Source organism: Eucyclogobius newberryi, unplaced genomic scaffold (genome assembly GCF_026437365.1).
Source record: "Eucyclogobius newberryi isolate DKJ021-1_F unplaced genomic scaffold, fEucNew1.0.hap1 SCAF_10, whole genome shotgun sequence".
Classification (NCBI taxonomy): domain Eukaryota; kingdom Metazoa; phylum Chordata; class Actinopteri; order Gobiiformes; family Gobiidae; genus Eucyclogobius; species Eucyclogobius newberryi.
This window is the reverse complement of record NW_027315724.1, coordinates 33,319,016-33,341,334: the sequence shown is the minus strand read 5'-3', so window position 1 is coordinate 33,341,334 and position 22,319 is coordinate 33,319,016. Positions and strand designations below refer to the sequence as shown.

The window sequence follows — 22,319 nt, the reverse complement described above, 5'->3', positions numbered from 1 at the left end:
AGCAGCCCATATGCTAAGTCCATTACAGCCTTCAACTCGCTGTGTCGTGAACAGAAATGGCCTGGGTGTCTCCGTACCTACACTCAAGGCTTTACCGCTCTCTGCTGACGTGTTTGCTTTTGTTGGAACGTTGCGAGCGCTCGCGCCGCGTGGAGAGCGGCGGTAGCGAAATTGGCCCGGGACGAATCGCAGGTTAAACGCCAATCAAACGGCGCACTTCAATGCGGAGAGGTTAACGCGTTAGGCCTAATTCAGAATTTGGCCGCAGACTCCGTGGGCCGCGTTCTGTCGACCGGCTTTAAGCACAAGCGGAGTGTAACTTTGACAGCTCGGTTATGGGTTTTCCCTTCGTCCAGCCTGGTGCGGGTCATTTGGAAAAAGGCGGTATTGTATTTATTGAAATGTCAAAATAAACTAAACATATCACAAAGTAGCAATAATACGAGGCCGCTTTGAAAATGTTCAGCGGCTTTGGTTCTTGGCATTAAGTAGAAGCTGATTACGAAGTGATTTTGTAATTAAGTTCGTGGTTCTCGACTTACACAGGAACTAGGGCTGTGCATTCTTCTAAAGCAGGCATGTCCAAACTAGGGCCCGGGGGCCAAATGCGGCCCTCAGACCAATTTTTCTTGGCCCTCCAGCTTCCTGCTATGTCGACCCAAACAACAAAAACTAGTACTTTTTACTGTGAAGTTGGGAAAATTCAGCCATATTGATGTTATACCAACCTAAGATTGAAATTCTAGGTCTAATTAAAGGTGTGGACGCTCATCGCAATTACGTCAAATGCAAAATTTCGAATGATTCACTTTGTCATTCAACAAATCCGACATTGTCAAGTTGTTTGTTTGTTTAAGTTTCAAAATGCGGCCCTTGGTGGAAACAGTTTGGACACCCCTGTTCTAAAGAAACCTGCCAATTAGAGGGTTTTATGTACCACGATAGGGTCTATAAGGTTTAGAATACATTGTTAGATTGAAGGACTATGCTTCCTTTTCATTCATTTTTTATTTTACATAAGAAAAGATATAGTCTACATTTAGTCAGGCCTGTTCCGCAGCAAAGGACAGAAACAGACACTGTTCAAGTCCAGATTTAGTCTATTCGAGGTTTAGTTCCAGGGTTAGTCACACTTTTTATTTCGTACATTCAAGAAGCCCTTGTCTCTAAAGTTGACCCCATCAAATTGAAACCTCCTCTAAGACTTAAGTGTCCAAAGAAGTTTAAAAAAAAGCTTAAATAATGCATAATAAAGGGCCTTGAAGCAACCAAACCCTGCTGCTGGTGCCCAGACCCATCACAGCAGCTCAGAGTCTAATAAGTCATTACAGCGAACGCCCCTCTCAGATTTGACCTTTGCTTTGTCCAGAACAGCCTCCAGCTACAATCACCGCTCAGCCGCCCGTCCGTGGCCCGGGACAGTCGTCTGAATTTTAATATCGGACAGAGTGGACGAGGCAACAGCGAGGCCAGGATTTATTACCCTGTCGACTCCCAAACGTCAGAGCAAAGGCAACGGCGTCAGTGGTTTGTGGTTACAATAAAATAAAAATAAATAAAATAAACAAAATAAATAAAATATAAAGTAAAATAAAATAAATAAAATATAAAGTAAAATAAATAAAGTAAAATAAATAAATAAATTAATATAAATAAATACATAAATAAAATAAATAATAATCTGGACTATACAGACTCATTATTTAATAGTATTATTGTTTAACATTATCAGATCAAAAGGTCAAAAAAGAACAAACGATTTAAGATGTTCCTACATAATACACTTTATTTGAAAATATTCTCTATCTAGAAGCCTTCTGTCGTCATATTTAAACCTTTGTTTGTGATGTATTTTTAATTGTATAATGGAAAAAATAATCGCTGCCTCGTCGACAACAGACGTCTGTAGTTTGTTGCAGCCCTGTAGAGGACATTAGCAACTACCACAAGAAAAGTGTAAGCTAAAAGTTACTCTTACGTTACTATGTCGATACAGAACCATAAAACAGTTTGTCAGAAATGCATCAACCAAAAACCACAAATCCTTCTTGATTTAATAACATTTGGCAAAACGGCATTGACCACCCGATCTTTGTTTTTTTTTTCGTCTCTTTGTCCAACAACATCCACCGCGACCAGTCATTTTTGTTTTTTTGCCGTGACAAATGCATGAAAAACAGCAAATCAAACCTTTGCATTAGGCTGTGAACTTACCTCAGCCTTAACCACTTCAGGATCAACCGTGAACTTCGACGTCGCCGATGTCTAGAGGCCAAACCCTGGCTTTCAGTCCCATCCCCTGCTTCCACTCGCCTCCTCTCTGCACAAGAAAGGAAAGACGGGGTTTATAAATCATTATTTGACACGGCGCGGTAACAAACAGTCCTTTTAAAGAGAGCCCTGGGTCAGAGCAATATGACATGTTTGTTCAGCCACAAATAAAGAGGTTCGGGATTCGCAACAAAAAGACAGGAAAAAGTGCTGATTTTAATTCACAAAACCTAAACCACAATAAAACAATTGTGTCCCTGTATAAAAAGCTTTTCAATTGACACTGTATCTTCTAAATTTCTGATTACAAATGGCACGAGCGCTTGGGCTTGATTAAAGTTCCACTGACGCACTCGAGGCTGAACCACTCGACCGTCGACAGCGGCGAATAACCCCGGAGACACTGGCAAATGAGGGAAATAAAGTCTTTGCAAAGCCGATGTACTTGACCAAATTGACAAAGGTAAATTGTATCGGTTAAATATGTTTAAAAAAAATTCAAAACATGATCTACTACTCCAAATTGTTAAAGTAGGGATGTCACTATAATACATTTTACTGTTGCAATTACGATGCAATACTTGTCTTGAGCTTTATGAAATCAAACTTTCTGAATGCAAAAGTAAAGTTATTGTAATGCAAACGGGTGTACTTTTTGTGGCCCGGATTGAATAGAAATCAAATATTTTCGCTTCTAAAATAGTCACAATTATTCGTTTTTTAGTTCTTCCGATTATATTGTGACGTCAATAATCACAATGATCGATTAATCGGTTACTCTCGACATCCCCATTCACGATATCGAATTACATTATGATTATTGTGAGAAGAAACATCACAATTTTAACATTATTCAAGCTTATTTACACCGACAAACAGTGAAATCCGTAATTCACTTTCAGTCACACTGTTTAATGTTGCTCTAGTATCACTCATATAGATAAAGTTACATGAAATAATCAATGTAAAGTTAATTTAACTTCGAAAAAGATCACAATTATTAGTTCTGTTCTGATCTGAACAATCGATCAACCAAATAATATTCTTGAAAACATTGTTGCCAATAAAATGCCACCTGCCGCCATATTGGTTTTAGCTTTTTTTTTTTAAAGTAAACTAGCACAAACTCCATTAAAAACCTGTATTATCAGTTTTTTAAGTAATTTGTAGATTTACCACCGTCTTTGAGCTACAAAAAAGCCGTTGGATGGATCCAATCTGTTGAAACGTCTTATGCAACTAAACTTCCCTCTAAACTCAAACTCTGGACTTTTAATGTGATGTAAAACGTGTCAAAATGCTCTACATATTCGAAGCGCTCGGTGTTACGAAGCCTTTGTGCCGTATGTCTTACTCGGGGATGCACCTCGCCCCCCCCCCGGCACCTCCTCAGGCCCGCTCTAGCCTTTTGTCTGGTCTTGGCTCGCGGTCCAGACCCAAACCTCATTAGTTCCAGCGCCTTATAATCCGTTATAGACAAACAGGCAAACATCCAGGATTAATAGCGTCGGAGGGACTGAGAAAACGAGCGCGGCGGCTAGATTTAAGGCCGGACACACAGAGCGCGCCGACTCGGGGGCCAAGACTCGGCCGTTAATTCACCGCTCTGTCGCCATCCGTCGCCCTGCCCGTCCCTCACCCGGCGCAGGGTTTCCCACGCTCTTTTACACGCCAGGTTCACACACTCTCACAGGTGCGATGGCGACTTTTAACAGGAACGTCTACTGGCGAGCGCAATCCAACGATCACTGGAGATTTCGAGATGAATCGGTAAATGGTGAACACTTTAGAAGCGAAAATAAGTCATTTCAGGTCGATACACGAAAAGTGAAGCTAGACATAAGACACATTTTCATCTGTAGGTCTATGTTTCTTTAACTTTAGCATTCAGAAGGTTTGATTTAATACAACTGGATGAAGGAATTCTCTGTTGTTTGGTTATGTCAAATTCAATAAATATGAACAGTTGTGAATGATATTGTAATTTCTCACACGTAAAGCTGAGGTCAGAGTGGGCAAAGAAGTCAAAACCTCCATTCTATAATTGTAACATTTCATTTAAACTGTCTGTTTTGTTTCATTTTACTTCATTTATCCTGAATATTGCGCGCTACGTTTCAACAGGATCAAACAGTCCTCACAACGATCCATCTTACAGCTAAACGAGGAGCTTAATCCATAAAAGCACATGCAAAATCAATGCCGTCTTAATGAAAATAGACTGTCTCTGTTAGAAGTCCGTTATGTGTGTAATATCATTGTGTTCATGTTTTTATGCCAGTTTAAAGCAAAACAAACACGCCTCGTCCGTATAAATGCAGTGGTGTTGTGTTTAGTGGCGGTCGGAGAGGCCATAGGTGCAGAATGACAGCAAAGTATTTGTGAGTTTGCCCCAGGGCAGTCGTGGCCACCAGCTCTTGAGAAGTGAATGTGGCACCTAATAGAAAATCTTACTCTACACGTCTGACCTGTAGGATAATAAATAAGTGATGGTAAGTAGTAGTATACATAGAATTTAAAGGACAAATATCAAGCGTTATGTGTGTTGTTATCAGACTTTAAACATGCTCTCGAGTACCTTTAGTTTGACATCTCGGACAAAATTACATTTGTTTCTGTTTAAATTACTGCTGTTTCCCCCGGGTCTAAATGGTGCCATCTATTGGTTGCAAAGGGAATCACACCCCGTTCTTGCTGGCCTCTCACTTCCGGGTCTCAGCACGCAGTTACACTGATCGTGATTAGACAGGAGAAATGCACAGAATGGGTCTGGGGATGATTTAAGGACTCAAAAACAGCAAAGAAGATTCACAGAGCTACGTCACAGCTCGAGAAAACGAAAGTGTGTTTCTGACGCTCGGAGGGGAGAGGACTTTCTAACCAGGATTCATTAAACTAGCGTGAATGCGGCTAAATGCTACTCCAGGCATGTTTCTGACGAGGGAATAATGTTAGAACATAGTTAAAAGCTCAAAAAAGTCAATTTTGCGTAATATGTGTCCTAAGATACAATTAATTTAAGAGGACATGCAGGAAAGGAAGGTTTTCTAATAACAATAGCGACGTGCAACTTTACCAACACTTCTGGATGTCCCCAAAATCTCCCACCTTGAGCCTGACTTTCCCAGGACAGTAAAGTGCGTTCCCTTCAGCCTACTGTATATAAATGAGGCGTGACGGTTAAAATGGGGCGGGGGCGGGGGGGAAGGATCCGCGGGGCCACATTCTTGGATCCTGCCAACTGCAACCGACACGTCCACCGGTACTTAGAGACGCAGCACACAAAAGACCTGGGCGAGCTTCACAAAGTTTACCGTTACGCCATGACATCACCAGGGCAGCCCTCTCGCTCTGTGTTTGAACTAAAGACTCTTGAGCCGGGCCCGAACTGACTCCAGCCTCAGACACGGCCAATTAGCAGCTAACGAAGGCACACATGGATTATAGGCCTGGTTTAATCAAGGTATTATGGCTTGAGTGTCCAGTTTGGGTCGATTCGTTTGCTTTAGGTTCATTTGATCATCATTTTTAGTCTCTGTTGAGCACTTTCTGATGTGTAATATCTGGAATAAAGCAGTAGATCTGTTCATTCAGCCTCGGGACGGACACGCTATATAGACAAATTCAGTAAAATAATTGAAGAGTCAAAATGTACAACAATTAAACACTTGTTGAGAGTGTTCTAAGCTGAATGTTCTCATTATTTGTTGTTTCTAAAGAGTTTCTAAATCTATTTGTTCATTTTAAAACAGCATCGGGTTTGTCTAACTAACCACTAGTTTTGCCATGATACAAAAACTCAATTTAGAAACTAAAGAAGCTATTCAACATAAGGCCCGGGGGCTAAATCAGGCCCTCCAAGCGATTTATTTCGGCCCATGACCTATCAATCAGGTATTAAAAAAAATCTTGTATACTGGTTTAATTCTGGGTCTATTTTTAATCTAGTTTAGACCTGGTTTGGTCTTTGTTTAGTCCTTGTTTAATTCAGCTGTGGACCTGTTTTGACTCTGGGTTTGTCCTGGTTCAGGCCTGGTTGGTACTAGTCTAGTCCTAGTTTAATTTTAGTTCAGTATTGGAAGGCAAAGCAATGTTGGTTAAGCATTTTGTATGTTATTTCTCACAAAAATCGAATCTATGAGTTATTGATACAGTGTTGGGGATATTTTGTGCGATCCAAAAAAAAATTGTTACAGTGGCTTGTTGTGCACCTCTGGGAAATTAAGTTTAATAGACCTGCAAGACTGTAGACTGTAATTTTTAAACTTAAAATAGTACACATTGATCATTTTATTCAGCATTGATTCCAGTATGTACTTATTTATTTATTCATTTACATTTTTTTTCACAACCCAACGATGAGTACATTCCAAAAAAAAAGTCTCTTGAGCAACACATACTTTTTCCAATCAGTAAAAATCCAATAAAACCAGACCAAATCCAGATCCGTCCTAAGAAAAGCGAAGAGGGCGATTACTGGCCGTGCTTTTCCACCGCCCTGTTCTCATTATGTGGGCCGATTTCTCAGGCTAATTCTGCCGCGGCCCTAATCCCCCGTTAAACTGAGTGTATTGTGTTTCTCTGCTTCGATTTGTGGCGTGAGTGACAAAAGCAGGTGTCCAAACACAAGCCTGTCTGGCTCACAACAGTTGAACTTCTCCACCCATTTCCACCAGGCCCTAAATCTAATCCTGCTTACGAAAGTGAGACATGTTTTAGAGTCTGCAAAGGGACGCAAATGTCGATCGATGTACGCAGTTTACGTGTACAAGGATATATAAGAGTCTGCCGAGACTTTACAGCAGCAGTACAGACCGCAAACAAACATCTAGATCTTGTAGTTTAGGAATATAAATTCATGTTCCAGTTTGAAAATGTCTTCTGAAAACATATCTACTCAAAATGAAATCATAATGGCAGAAAGTGGCAATTTCATGTATTGCTCGACCTGCGTCACAATGTATTTGTGAAAAAAACTAAACAAAAATGATAATATATAATAATTTAGTTTAGTATAATCATTTTAAAAGCAGAATTAGGGCATCTGAATGCAACACATTCAAAAATCTTTATTTACCGGTCTGTTTATGCCGTATTAAAGGCGGTATGGACGATTTTTGGGCGATTTGAGAACGCAGGTGGAAGTGCACATGTCACTCCCCCGTGCGGACTGATACAACACACACGTGCGTTTGTTTATCAGCGCAACGGATCGCATCGCATCTCTCGTCTCCCGTAGATTTCTGTCCACTTCTGCGTCAGCTCGAACAGTCTTTCTCCGTCTTCATTTTGCCCCGTACACTGAGGGAACTATATTATGATAGATCCATGCGCTTAGGCACGCGGAAACGTGGGGACGAGCCTGACACGGCTGCAGGTGAGCAATAGGTGCGTTTTATGATTGATACGTGGCAGGACAAATGATTTATCCACGCCACGAGGAAATATGATAAAAAATTTGCTGAAAAAAATCGTCCATACCACCTTTAACTATACTGTATCATTCAGAGAGTTTGACTTTATTAAGTTTATGAACTAGAGGAATGGAAATACATCAGACAATGTTTTGTTATTGATGTCTAGTTTTTGTGTCAAGAATTGTGAATAATTGTTAAAGGTGACATATTGTGTGAAATTGGCTTTAATAAGCTTGTTGTTGTCCTCCGCTCAAGGTTAATTCATCAGAAAATGTTTGAGCTTTTCACCTACCTTCCGTCCTCGCCCATTTCCCTGCACTTACTTGTGATTAATTTTAAAAGGAAGAGGTTGAGCCGAGTTCAAACATGTCACATAGGCCTGTTTTAACAATAAAAACACTTGAACTAAAGCGTATCAGACCAATATTACGGTTTACAGTTGGCAAATGTGAAAAAAACAATCTACATATGTCAGCGTTTCACACTAAATACCTGAAAAGGGCACAATATCTCAGCTTTAAAACCTTTCTTCTCACAACAATAAAATGCGATAGCTTAAGCACGAAACAAAGAAAACACCACATTGTCCATACGTCCCGGGCACGTACGCTAATGATGCCGTTCCTGTGGTGAAGCGCGTTGTGCAAAGTGAGCTGCAACGGCGCCAACCTGTTTTGTGCATTATCCCCGGGTTTTGAAGGCGGCGACTTGATGGGCAGCAGCGCCTGTCCGTCATGTGTCAGACGGGACCTCCCAGGCCTGCTCCGCGCGTCTGGGACGGCTCTTAACCCACTGTTTATGGAGTGACAGCGGGCCAGGGCAGGTCCGACACTCCGGGACGCGGCAGAGGTGCGCGCGACAGACCGTCAAAACACATGCCAAGCAGCGGCGCGCTCACTTTGGCTAAATGACTTAAAGCTGCAAAATATTTTTATTCATCCCCAGAGTCGAGCGAGCAACCGCACAGTGACCTTAGATGACTTTCACTCGTGTTGCAAAATACAAGAATGTGAACAGCCAAACTGAGAGAAATGATAAACGGTTCCAATTAGAGGTGCAACGTGAACTTTTCTGTAATATTCTGTGTTGTTTTGAAGGTATGCAACGTCTGACTATTGTGTTTATCATTTAGAACCAAATTCAATCTCAAAATGCGGCGAAAAGAGTGGATTAAATTGGAAACGGAACAAAATTGTGTTAAAAAAGCGTGATATTTCTGAATGTTTGAGGGTAATTTTTCACATTTTTCTGATGCTAAACTCTCAAAAAATACATTTAAAGGCATTTTTAGGCACGTTTACAGTATATTCTGATGTAGAAATGTAAACAACATGAATGTTTTTTGAAGATATGCTAAATTTATATGTTGTTTATATAGTTTATATTTTAAAAAGCTACAAAAAGTGCTGGGTAAAAATAAGACGTGAGAAAATGTATGTTGCAAACTGTCAAAAAAGCTGAAATTTCGGCAGTTTTATCATTTTTTTTACAGACCTCAACTGTTATATTTAATGACACCTTTTAATACCATAACATTAAAGCATATCAATAGCCTAGAAGTCTATTTTAGTTCCAATGGTGTGTGAGAATATGATTGATTAGATTGAAGAGTTATGATATTCAAAATGTAATAACTGTTTTATGCTCAAAGGAAATGTATAATGAGCTTTGAAATTCAGTCAATGATGCTTTGATCGACCTAAATGTACAGTCGAACCAGCAGAGAGGAAAAAGTGGAAATATCTTGAGATTTGAGAGTGAAGGGTATATTTAATCCATTTTTCTTATCGATAAATACACTGTTTATTATCATACTTAAAGCTTCCTTGATCTCCTGGAATCTCATGGTTCCTTCAGAGCTCTTTGGGAACAGATTTGATCAGATCACGGCGATACTTGGAAGGTTCCAGAGCTTTCGCCAGCGCCCCACGCCTCATTCACTCAGCTAATCGATACAGAGAACGGTTTTGTCCTTGGTTTTTAAGCGTCGCGCTGGTTCGACAGCTGTGCACGTCGGACGGGGTAACACATTTTGCACACTAAGTGCATATTTACATCTCGTGCTTTTTCTCGTCGCTGACCGTAGATTACAGCCGCGCGCGTTGAGCCGACCTATTACGGAGCACTTTATTTGTAATACATTAGCTCTTGACTCATGACACTGTACATCGAGACTCTTTATGTACTTTCCACATGTTCTGCAGTTTGTCCATCTGGAGCCACGTGATTGCAACTTCAAATTGCAGTTGTGACATAACAAAAACTGCGATTACAATTAAAGTTTATGTTTCGGTCACATGTTAATACCGTATTTTCCGGACTATAGTTCATAGTTTTGTGTTTCATAGTGCGACTTATACTTATATACTTACTTATTTTCACGCTTATACATGTTTTTTTCTTCTCTATTATGCATTTTTTGGCTGCTGCGACTTATACTCAGGTGCGACTTATAGTCCGGAAAATACGGTAGTTCTTTATTTGAATCCTGACTTTTAGAGAATAAATTGCAAATGTAATCGTAAAACTCGTACGATTTGTTTCCCTCCCTCATAACTCTGCACTTGCTCTACTATTTAAATGTGTTTTATGCAAAAGATCAAATAAAATCTCGATTAAAATAGAAAGTAATTCTGACATGACGAGACGATACGTTATTGCGCAAAATTTACTTTGAAGAGATTTTGACTATTTTTATAATAGTTTTGCCTCATTTACCGTCTCAAAGTCGTCCAACTTTTTTGCTTCTATTTTGTAATTTTAGACAAACACTGCGATTTAAGATAAAACAGTGATCTATATGTAAATCACGCACAAGTACAATGTGTCTTGTCTAATGTAAATATACGATATATTCAGTACGAGCGAATCCTTCTTCTGTTGATTGGTCCGACAGATTTACCCCAGTGGCATTAAAGGACGCCTCAAATGCAAATGTTTGTATATATTTAGAAGCGAGTTAAAGCTGAGTGGACAGATCCTCGCCCCTGTGTCTGGTCGTCTTTGAGTTTGAGTAATGCCCAGAGAACGGCCTTGGACACGGAGCGCTGACTCCACACGGAGCGATCACAGAGGCGGCGTTGGAGCAGCGCCCCTGTCTCCGGCGGGACCCCGTTTGAATGTGCTGCCGCAGCTCTCACCGGACCCGCCCCCCCGCCTCGATACATCTGGGGAAAGCATCAAACCGCGAGCGTGGATGGCAAGAGCGGCTTTACCGTTTCAGAAGGAGGAGAGACTCTGGGGGACGACCGGGGGGACGCCCGGGGGGTGGGAGGGGAACAACGTCTGTGAAACGTCCAAGAGCACTTTCAAGTCGACACTGAGCAGAGCAAGAGTCAAGTCGGTATTGGACAGTTTCAGCTAAAAAACAACAACATGTTATTGTAGAAATGTTGTTTGTCCCGTCAATACAAAAACATAATGTTCCTTTAGATCCATATTCATTAGAGTAAAATGCAATGTAAAAGCTTTATTTTGAAAAATCTAGCTTTGTAAAGTTGAATCATGTTAAATTCTGAGGCACCACTCAGTAGTAGGCGTGTCCAGATTAAGCGGTTAATTGATATTCGGGATATTCAGGTCACAATATGATCATAAGAACTAAAAACAAATTATCGTGATTGTTTTAGAAAAAAAATGATGTAATTTCTATTCAATCTGGACCCCAAAAAGTACACCCACATGTAAAGGGAGTTTTATGTAGCAGTTTATGTCACAATAACTTTACTTTTGCATTCAGAAAGTTTGATTTCATAAAGCTGGAGCAGTATTAATGTAACACTAATGTATTAGAATGAAAGAAAATTACGTATTTCACTTTTATGTTCCAATAATCGTGAATAATCGATAAATTGTGATGATTCTTCCCACAATAATCGTAACAGTAAACTTTGATATCGTGACATCCCGACTTGCTTACATGTAATTATTTTATTATGTTATTTTCAAACCACAAAAGGAGGTTTTTGGTGGACTGTCAACGCTCAGTCCAACATAGTGACTTTCTGCTCATTCCAGCTTTCGGGTCAATCAAATACTTATACAAATTGTCTTCTCTTTTTTTTAACTTTTACATCAAACCAAAACCTACAAAACATAATAACACTGAGAGAGAAACGACACACGACATCCAAAAAATGTTCATGTCCCGTTTAGTCCAAAGTCTGTTAAACAAGTCCATTTTAAAGTCCACAATATACGACTTATATAAGACTTATTGTTGAAAAGATTCCACTAAAATGTGATGAAATGACAGTTATTACAGAAACAAGTCGTGTACAGTATAAAATGACTCTTTCACTGTTCCATAAGTGTCACTTTGGTGTCTTTTCATTATTATTTGTATTATGTTATTTTATTTTGAAAGATCGTGTGAATCAGTAAAACTCAAATTGGACATTTTTCCAAGGCACAACTGAAGCTAAGAGACACACCAGTAAAACAAAAGAATACAGTTAGTTGCCTGCACGTTTACGCTTCTATGTGTTTACCTAGTTGCTAACGGTAACGCCTTTTCACTTAATCGTTCACTGTAGCATGAACGCATTTGTGCAGATTGTTGTGTAACACGGGAACGTTAGATTCATTCCATAATAAACTCCCCCACGTTGGCGGCCCCTGAACGCCGGCCCCTGAACGCCGGCCCATGAACGCCGGCCCCTGAACGCCGGCCCCTGAACGCCGGCCCCTGAACGCCGGCCCCTGACCGCCGGCGCCTGGACGGGCTGCAGTGAGGGCAGTGTGAGGACGGAGCGGCCTTTGAAGTGCTCCTCTCGCCTTTGCTGTGGAGCCGTGTGCTGCCCCGCTCGGGACCTGAATACTGATGCTGCTGCTCTGGATGTGTCCATTCACTCTGAGCTCATGAACTGCAGGTCACCTTCCTCCAGCTGCAGGCCCAGGCCATTGTTAGCGCCGCCGCCATCTTGGACACATGTGTGCGCGCCCTCTGCTCGCGACCTGCTCGGCTTAGCAAAGATCTCACTAATAGCGAATAAGCAAATTAACCTGCAAGAAGAAATATAAAGGACTATCTTAAATGAATCTTAATGCTCATGTATTATGCTAAACCAAGGTAAATTGAGCCTTTTAACCATTCTATTACGTTTTTTTCCTCCTCAATTTCACACTGTTGTCACAATGAGGGCTGCACGACCTAAAAACTTCAATTAGTTTTGATAAAATCCATTAGTTTTGACTGTGTATGACAAGAAGAATAAGGCATTTTAGTTTCAATAATTAACAGCCAAATCACAATATTTTCCAATGTCAGAAATGCAATAGTAAAATGTCCAACTCTAATTATGATACAATGGAAAAGAGTGTAATTTTCACATCAAACACATCAAAATCTCATCCTGTGTCTTTTACTAGTTCTCATATCCATCGAGTCCGTTCCCACTGTTTATATATCTAGTTTGAATTCAAATAAATGCAGCCACTGATTCTTCTGATATCCAGTACAGTACAGTATAGTCCAGTACAGTCCAGTACAGTCCAGTCCAGTACAGTACAGTACAGTACAGTACAGTACAGTCCAGTCCAGTACAGCACAGTACAGTACAGTACAGTACAGTACAGTACAGTCCAGTCCAGTACAGTACAGTACAGTACAGTACAGCACAGTACAGTACAGTACAGTACAGTACAGTACAGTCCAGTACAGTACAGTACAGTACAGTACAGTACAGCACAGTACAGTACAGTACAGTACAGTACAGTCCAGTACAGTACAGTACAGTACAGTACACTACGAGGCGACAACGTAGTTTCTCATTCTCTAGAGCTCACAACACTCAGCTCCATCTCCTGACATCATTAGGTGGAAATCTATAAGGTGTTTTTCCATGTTTTAAAGCCAGAGCATCTGTCAGTGCTGAACTCATTCTGACCATCAAATCCTCAATCCGTCTATCAAGATACATCTCAACTGTAGCATCAGCTATAGCAGCTATTGTATTCGGCCTCATTTACCTAGCCTCATCAGTGCAACACCAGTGTGCCCCTTTGCAGGACAGCATCACTTTCATTTGTTTCCATGGTCAGTGGAATCCGTGCACTTAATATCGCTTTAAGAACCAACCGTGCACTTGCTGATCCCTGCATATCGCTCTCTACTTCACAGATCTTGTTATGCGGAACAAAGAAAGCCTGACGTCTCAATCAAGCCGTAAATGTCACAAGTGAAATGAGTCACTCGAGGCTATAAACATGTCAACATTCTATCATCTATTCGGCTATTTCCAGCTTCTTTACAGACAGCTGTAACAACCGCCGCCGCATAAACCACTGTCTGCTTTTGCCATAAACCTGAAACATAATGCAGTATTTAGGGACTCATTTTTATCCACTCAAAATCTGCTCATGCTAAAACGCTTTGGGATTTTCCTCTTCTTTTAGCTTCCTATGTTTGGCCCGGTGCCCTGTTTGGCCCGGTCACTTAAAAACCTCGTCTCGTACGGGACAAAAAGCTTAAGGCTACTCTCCATGCCGCTTTTGACAATAGAAACGGACCTATATTCACAAAAGCTCGCATTACGGGGCTCGTTTGTGACTTGTGCCGGCGTAGGGGGCGAGGGCAGCGGTCGAAAGGCAGTAAAGGCGACGCGGGAGTCAGGGCCCGGATGTCAGTTATCCGCCGGCGGTCGCTAAGTGTCCGTTTTGAAACATCCTTCCGTGTCGATATTCGCGGCGCGCTGAGTGAGCTGACATTTACACAGTGAGTAAACAGAGAGGAGGGAGAGGGCGCGGAGGCGGGCACTGCAAGGACGCTGCACCCGAACAAGGGCCACCAAACGGCGTCAATCAGATGGGCGATAGTGCGACGATGTTGACTTGGTTTGGTCCTGACGTAGACTTGGTTTGGTCCTGATGCAGACTTGGTTTGGTCCTGATGTAGACTTGGCTTGGTCCTGATGTAGACTTGGTTTGGTCCTGATGTAGACTTGGCTTGGTCCTGATGTAGACTTGGTTTGGTCCTGATGTAGACTTGGCTTGGTCCTGATGTAGACTTGGCTTGGTCCTGATGTAGACTTGGTTTGGTCCTGATGTAGACCTGGTTTGGTCCTGATGCAGACTTGGTTTGGTCCTGATGTAGACTTGGTTTGGTCCTGATGTAGACTTGGTTTGGTCTTGATGTAGACTTGGTTTGGTCCTGATGTAGACTTGGTTTGGTCTTGATGCAGACTTGGTTTGGTCCTGATGTAGACTTGGTTTGGTCTTGATGTAGACTTGGTTTGGTCCTGATGTAGACTTGGTTTGGTCTTGATGTAGACTTGGTTTGGTCCTGATGTAGACTTGGTTTGGTCTTGATGTAGACTTGGTTTGGTCTTGATGTAGACTTGGCTTGGTCCTGATGTAGACTTGGTTTGGTCTTGATGTAGACTTGGTTTGGTCTTGATGTAGACCTGGTTTGGTCCTGATGCAGACTTGGTTTGGTCCTGATGTAGACTTGGTTTGGTCTTGATGTAGACTTGGTTTGGTCCTGATGTAGACTTGGTTTGGTCTTGATGTAGACTTGGTTTGGTCCTGATGTAGACTTGGCTTGGTCTTTATGTAGACTTGGTTTGGTCCTGATGTAGACCTGGTTTGGTCCTGATGTAGACTTGGCTTGGTCCTGATGTAGACTTGGTTTGGTCCTGATGTAGACTTGGCTTGGTCCTGATGTAGACTTGGTTTGGTCCTGATGCAGACTTGGTTTGGTCCTGATGTAGACTTGGCTTGGTCCTGATGTAGACTTGGTTTGGTCCTGATGTAGACTTGGCTTGGTCCTGATGTAGACTTGGTTTGGTCCTGATGTAGACCTGGTTTGGTCCTGATGCAGACTTGGTTTGGTCCTGATGTAGACTTGGTTTGGTCTTGATGTAGACTTGGTTTGGTCCTGATGTAGACTTGGTTTGGTCTTGATGTAGACTTGGTTTGGTCCTGATGTAGACTTGGCTTGGTCTTTATGTAGACTTGGTTTGGTCCTGATGTAGACCTGGTTTGGTCCTGATGTAGACTTGGTTTGGTCTTTTTGTAGACTTGGTTTGGTCTTGATGTAGACTTGGTTTGGTCCTGATGTAGACTTGGTTTGTTCTTTTTGTAGACTTGGTTTGGTCTTGATGTAGACTTGGTTTGGTCCTGATGTAGACTTGGTTTGTTCTTTTTGTAGACTTGGTTTGGTCTTGATGCAGACTTGGCTTGGTCCTGACGTAGACTTGGTTTGTTCTTTTTGTAGACTTGGTTTGGTCTTGATGTAGACTTGGTTTGGTCTTGATGTAGACTTGGTTTGGTCCTGATGTAGACTTGGCTTGGTTTGATGCAGACTTGGTTTGGTCTTGATGTAGACTTGTTTTGGTGTTGATGTAGACTTGGCTTGGTCCTGATGTTGACTTGGTTTGGTCCTGATGTAGACTTGGTTTGGTCCTGATGTAGACTTGGTTTGGTCTTGATGTAGACTTGGTTTGGTCTTGATGTAGACTTGGTTTGGTCCTGATGTAGACTTGGCTTGGTTTGATGCAGACTTGGTTTGGTCCTGATGTAGACTTGGCTTGGTTTGATGCAGACTTGGTTTGGTCCTGATGTAGACTTGGTTTGGTCCTGATGTAGACTTGGCTTGGTCCTGACGTAGACTTGGTTTGTTCTTTTTGTAGACTTGGTTTGGTCTTGATGTAGACTTGGTTTGGTCCTGATGTAGACTTGGTTTGTTCTTTTTGTAGACTTGGTTTGGTCTTGATGTAGACTTGGTTTGGTCCTGATGTAGACTTGGTTTGGTCCTGATGTAGACTTGGTTTGGTCCTGATGTAGACTTGGTTTGGTCCTGATGTAGACTTGGTTTGTTCTTTTTGTAGACTTGGTTTGGTCCTGATGTAGACTTGGTTTGGTCTTTATGTAGACTTGGTTTGGTCCTGATGTAGACTTGGCTTGGTCTTTATGTAGACTTGGTTTGGTCCTGATGTAGACTTGGTTTGGTCTTGATGCAGACTTGGTTTGGTCCTGATGTAGACTTGGTTTGTTCTTTTTGTAGACTTGGTTTGGTCTTGATGCAGACTTGGTTTGGTCCTGATGTAGACCTGGTTTGGTCCTGATGTAGACTTGGTTTGGTCCTGATGTAGACTTGGCTTGGTCTTTATGTAGACTTGGTTTGGTCCTGATGTAGACTTGGTTTGTTCTTTTTGTAGACTTGGTTTGGTCCTGATGTAGACTTGGTTTGGTCTTGATGTAGACTTGGTTTGGTCCTGATGTAGACTTGGCTTGGTCTTTATGTAGACTTGGTTTGGTCCTGATGTAGACTTGGTTTGGTCTTGATGCACACTTGGTTTGGTCCTGATGTAGACTTGGTTTGTTCTTTTTGTAGACTTGGTTTGGTCTTGATGCAGACTTGGTTTGGTCCTGATGTAGACCTGGTTTGGTCCTGATGTAGACTTGGTTTGGTCCTGATGTAGACTTGGCTTGGTCTTTATGTAGACTTGGTTTGGTCCTGATGTAGACTTTGTTTGTTCTTTTTGTAGACTTGGTTTGGTCCTGATGTAGACTTGGTTTGGTCTTGATGTAGACTTGGTTTGGTCCTGATGTAGACTTGGTTTGGTCCTGATGTAGACTTGGTTTGGTCTTGATGTAGACTTGGTTTGGTCCTGATGTAGACTTGGCTTGGTCTTTATGTAGACTTGGTTTGGTCCTGATGTAGACCTGGTTTGGTCCTGATGTAGACTTGGTTTGGTCTTTTTGTAGACTTGGTTTGGTCTTGATGCAGACTTGGCTCGGTCCTGACGTAGACTTGGTTTGTTCTTTTTGTAGACTTGGTTTGGTCTTGATGTAGACTTGGTTTGGTCCTGATGTAGACTTGGTTTGTTCTTTTTGTAGACTTGGTTTGGTCTTGATGCAGACTTGGCTTGGTCCTGACGTAGACTTGGTTTGTTCTTTTTGTAGACTTGGTTTGGTCTTGATGTAGACTTGGTTTGGTCCTGATGTAGACTTGGCTTGGTTTGATGCAGACTTGGTTTGGTCTTGATGTAGACTTGGTTTGGTCTTGATGTAGACTTGGCTTGGTCCTGATGTAGACTTGGTTTGTTCTTTTTGTAGACTTGGTTTGGTCTTGATGTAGACTTGGTTTGTTCTTTTTGTAGACTTGGTTTGGTCTTGATGCAGACTTGGCTTGGTCCTGACGTAGACTTGGCTTGGTTTGATGTAGACTTGGTTTGGTCTTGATGTAGACTTGGTTTGGTCCTGATGTAGACTTGGCTTGGTTTGATGCAGACTTGGTTTGGTCTTGATGTAGACTTGGTTTGGTCTTGATGTAGACTTGGCTTGGTCCTGACGTAGACTTGGTTTGTTCTTTTTGTAGACTTGGTTTGGTCTTGTTCGAGTCCTGGTTTACTCCTGATCTAGTCCAGGTGCAGTCTTGTGTTTAGTTCCAGTTTAGTCTCACGTTTTGATCCGGCGCGCGTGCGGGTGCGAACACAACCTATCTCACCACTTCACCAAACAGGCGGCGCACATGCAGAATCACTTAAAAAGGTTCACGTTACAGCTGCATAAAACCACTTCTCTGCGCTGTGCGGCTCATAACTCGGTCGCACTTCCTTTTCTGTGCTCCCACGTTACACTCGAGCGACTGCCGCCGCCGCGTCTTTCTTTCAAGTGGCACAGAACCGCACCAACTTGACACAAATCTCATTAGCTCGGAGCAGCTGGGGTCAGAGTTTGCCTTATCTCGCCGTCTGCAGCTCGCGCTCTTCCGCCTCGCTCTCCGTCTCGGGCCCACCAGCAGCTGTTTGTCAACCGTTCGTTCGCAATTTTTCATGTTTTTTAAGCAAGTCATTTCCAGCCCGTCGCAGTGACCAGCTGTGAGAGAGAGGGTCACAGATAACAGGGAAGCACCTCCAGGATAAACCCTTTAGCTCACACTCAAACTGACTGTGGACATACAAAAAAATGGATTATAAAAAGCTACTCCCTCAATATCTCAACATCAACTCAACAGCACCTTACTTCAGTCTGAGTTTCAGCATTTACGTTTCCATTTGGGGTTTCCCTTCAAGCTTGATCTGTTTGTATCAACTCACAGGTATTTTTTGGAGTCAATGCATTTTGTACTACATGGAGGTCACCACATCTTTTGGTGACCACCCATCACATTCTCTTGTATAATATAGCGTATACTTTACTACGTGTATGGAAAAGAAAAACAATTAGGTAAAATATCAAATGGAGCCGATGGAAAAGACCAACCAACGACAAGTCTTGACTCTATAGGTGACCGTAATTCTATTAAACGCGATGCAAAGGTGTCACTTTTGGGTCCACTACCTGCTTGTCCTGATGGAGATGTGATGGAGCTCAACAGTGACCACCGCTTGGTTCTGGAAGTAGATTTTCCATTCATTTTTACAATAGAAATCCAGAGAAAATGAGGATGAAATGTTTTGTGGTTTTTTTGTGTGAAAAATAGTTAGCATCAGCATTAGCTAGCACAGTTTTATCATTGTTCATTGTTTAATGTTGCACTGAATCACCAAAGCAGGTTCCTATGTTGGTGAATTCTGTTCATTGGCAATGGAAATAAAACTTTTCTGATTCTGATTCTGACATAGCTGCTTAGCCTCTTTTAGTACTTGAAAAGTTCTAAAAGTCTGTGGCAAAAAAGTTTGAGAAATGGAACGGAACCACAGGAAACTTCCAGGTGCATGTTTTGTACAGTATAATAAAATCACCTGTGAATAAACGTCCACCAGAAAAGCTACATAGTGCACCTTCAAAGGGAGGTGGCACTGGTTGGTTGATATGGCAAGTAAAATCATGCCATAATTTAAAACTGATCTAGACTAACTCTTGGGGGGTCAAACCGTCATGTCACAGTTTGATTTCATGTCTAATATAGCCATCTTTAAAGCAGAAGATCCCAGGATTAAACCTCACACAACTCACATCATTCAATTCAATCGGTTCATTTTTGTAAAGCCCAAAATCACAACAGCATTTTACCAACAGAAAGTTAGGAAATCACCTGTCAATAATAGAGAAGCAGGCGAAACGTTCAAACTGTCCCAGAGCGTCGCCTTTGCTTAGACCAGGCATGTCCAAACTAGGGCCCGGGGGCCAAATGCGGCCCTCAGACCAGTTTTTGTTGGCCCTCCAGCTTCCTGCTATGTCGGCCCAAACAACAAAAACTAATACTTTTTTTCTATGAAATTGGGAAAATTCAGGCATATTGATGTTATACCAACCTAATATTAATGTTCTATGTCTAAATAAAGGTGTGGAGGCTCATCGCAATTACGTCAAATGCCAAATTTTGGCATTTGACGTCAGGACAATGGTTCACGTCGTCAAGTTGTTCGTGGCCCTCTGCCCCGTTTAAGTTTAAAAATGCGGCCCTTGGTGAAAAAAGATTGGACACCCCTGGCTTAGACCCTCCATCTCGACAAAGAAAAACCACAAAAACCCAGTGGGAAAAAGAAGAAACCTCGAGGAGAACCCCGTGAAGGAGAGATCTTACTCCGACCGGACGGACAGGCTTCTGAAGGCCCAGGACAGAACCATGACACTACAAACCACATTAGCAATAAAACATTATTAAAGAATATTTCACAAATGTTTGTCCGTAACAAGGCAGTAGAAGCCTCAGACAAATCCAATTATACAAACACCGGATTTCATAATTGCGTGATAGCCCCGTTTCTAAGCTTAGTATTGAAGTCAAGTCCAGGCAGAGGTTTTGCCCCGATCGTCTCAGTCTGAAGTCGGTGGTGAAAATAAGGCTCAGCGGAGACGCACAGGCGCGATAATGAAGAGCGGTCTGGCAGATACGAGCGCTTCGTTTGTGTAATAACGGCTCGCTGACCGGGAGGTGGGAGAACGGAGCAGAGCACGCAACACCGTATGAAAATGTGCAAATAAACACCAAAGCTGAACAAACCCATGCGTCATTCGCAGCGATCGAGCGAAGAGGGAAGTGTCGAAACAGGCCGAGAGACGTACTGAGGGTGCGATGTACTCTATCCTCCTCGTTTCTTCGACAGCGAGGTTTAGGCGAGATGATCGGGCTGGAGGAAAGGCACATTGTGTTTTGAAATGGTCCCAAACCAGGATAAATGGGGAGATTTGGGGCGAAGAAGGGAACACGCTTATCGTACAATTCCACGGGAAACGGAGACGCATTCAACGATTTCAGAGGTGTGAAGATATACAGAAAAATGCTTATTATTGCAATTGATGTTTTAGAATATCGGGTGTATCGTCTATAATTACAACTAGTACAAAGATACCTCAAAAAGAGACAGAAACTATGGGTTTGAAGTGATATTTCTGATTTTTTTTAGGTCAATATCATGGTTGATTATGTAGTAGAAAAAGCTTCAGTTGTAGTCATCTGGACTCAGTTTGAAAAAATAGACGTTTCGACTCTCATCCAAGAGACATTGTCAATAAAAGAATTTAGGTCGAGAACTCCGATATTAATACTGTTCTGTGGTAAGACCCGCCCATTGGGAGGAGCCTTCCTGGTAGAGGACATTCAGATGCTAATCAGGTACTCAGGGTGGTTGAGCCAGGGTCTCACAAAGACAAAGAGGATTCTTATAGCCCATTAAGATTCTGAATAGGTTAGCTCGGTAGATACAAGGGGGGAGTTTCTGTTGAAACAAACAACTCTTTCTACTTCAGGAAGGCTCCGCCCAATGGGCGGGTCTTACCACAGAACAGTATTAATATCGGAGTTCTCGACCTAAATTCTGTTATTGACAATGTCTCTTGGATGAGAGTCGAAACGTCTATTTTTTCAAACTGAGTCCAGATGACTACAACTGAAGCTTTTTCTACTATGGAACACGCCTGGACGAATGAGGGATTACACCGACATGGTTGATTATGGTCGATTTACATTTTGTGCAACACTTGAACCTCAAACAAGGCATGTACAGATGCATTTAAGCACATTCCTGATGCTTTGTTAAAATATTGTCTGAATATGATAACGCAAAAACTATGTTAGATATTATGTTTTGTCAATACAGAACAGCCACTTTTAACAAACTAATGCAATGAATAAAACCTCCTTTAATCAACATCTATTTCAATAGCAAAACCACAACCTTATTTGTAGTGCATATATTTACTTTTATAAACGAATAAACAGAACAACCAGAGATAATTGAATTAAAATTAAAAAAACACACACAAGTAGACATCAACTAAACACAACTACAAAACATAATCACGACATATTTTTAAAGTTTTAAGACGTTGTTGAATGCGATGGAGCAAGTGTGTCTTTTAGAGCTTTGTTAATCCCGTCACTCCCCCACGATTTATTGTTCTTGAATCTTTTGACTGCACCCGGCATCTTCAACATTGTTTTTTCAGCTCCTCGTTTTTCATTTTGCTCTTTCTGGCATAACAAGGACATTGAGGGTGTCGAGAAATAATGTATATCCTCCTCTTTATCTCCTGAAACTTTAGAGAAACGCTTTTTTCTATAGAATTTCTTTTATTCGGTTAACATTGACCGTCCCTTATTTTAAAAACGGTGCTTATAGTGTCAGTCTGTCTTCTTCTCGACGTCAACTTAAACTAAACTAGATCCAATCTCAAACTTCTTGACTTTACTTGACCCGCGCAAGTGTAAACTGTGAGACTAAATCACGACGGACAGAG

The 22,319-nt window shown here is 41.7% G+C and overlaps 1 protein-coding gene across 1 annotated transcript in view; it reads right to left on the bottom strand.

Annotated features, from left to right (window-relative positions):
* fat3a (FAT atypical cadherin 3a) overlaps window positions 1-22,319 on the bottom strand; it is a 223,351-nt gene that overhangs the window by 143,454 nt on the left and 57,578 nt on the right. The window contains exon 2 of the mRNA XM_072455495.1: window positions 2,215-2,320. The gene's annotated coding sequence lies outside the window, so the exon portion shown is untranslated. The remainder of the gene's footprint in view (window positions 1-2,214; window positions 2,321-22,319) is intronic.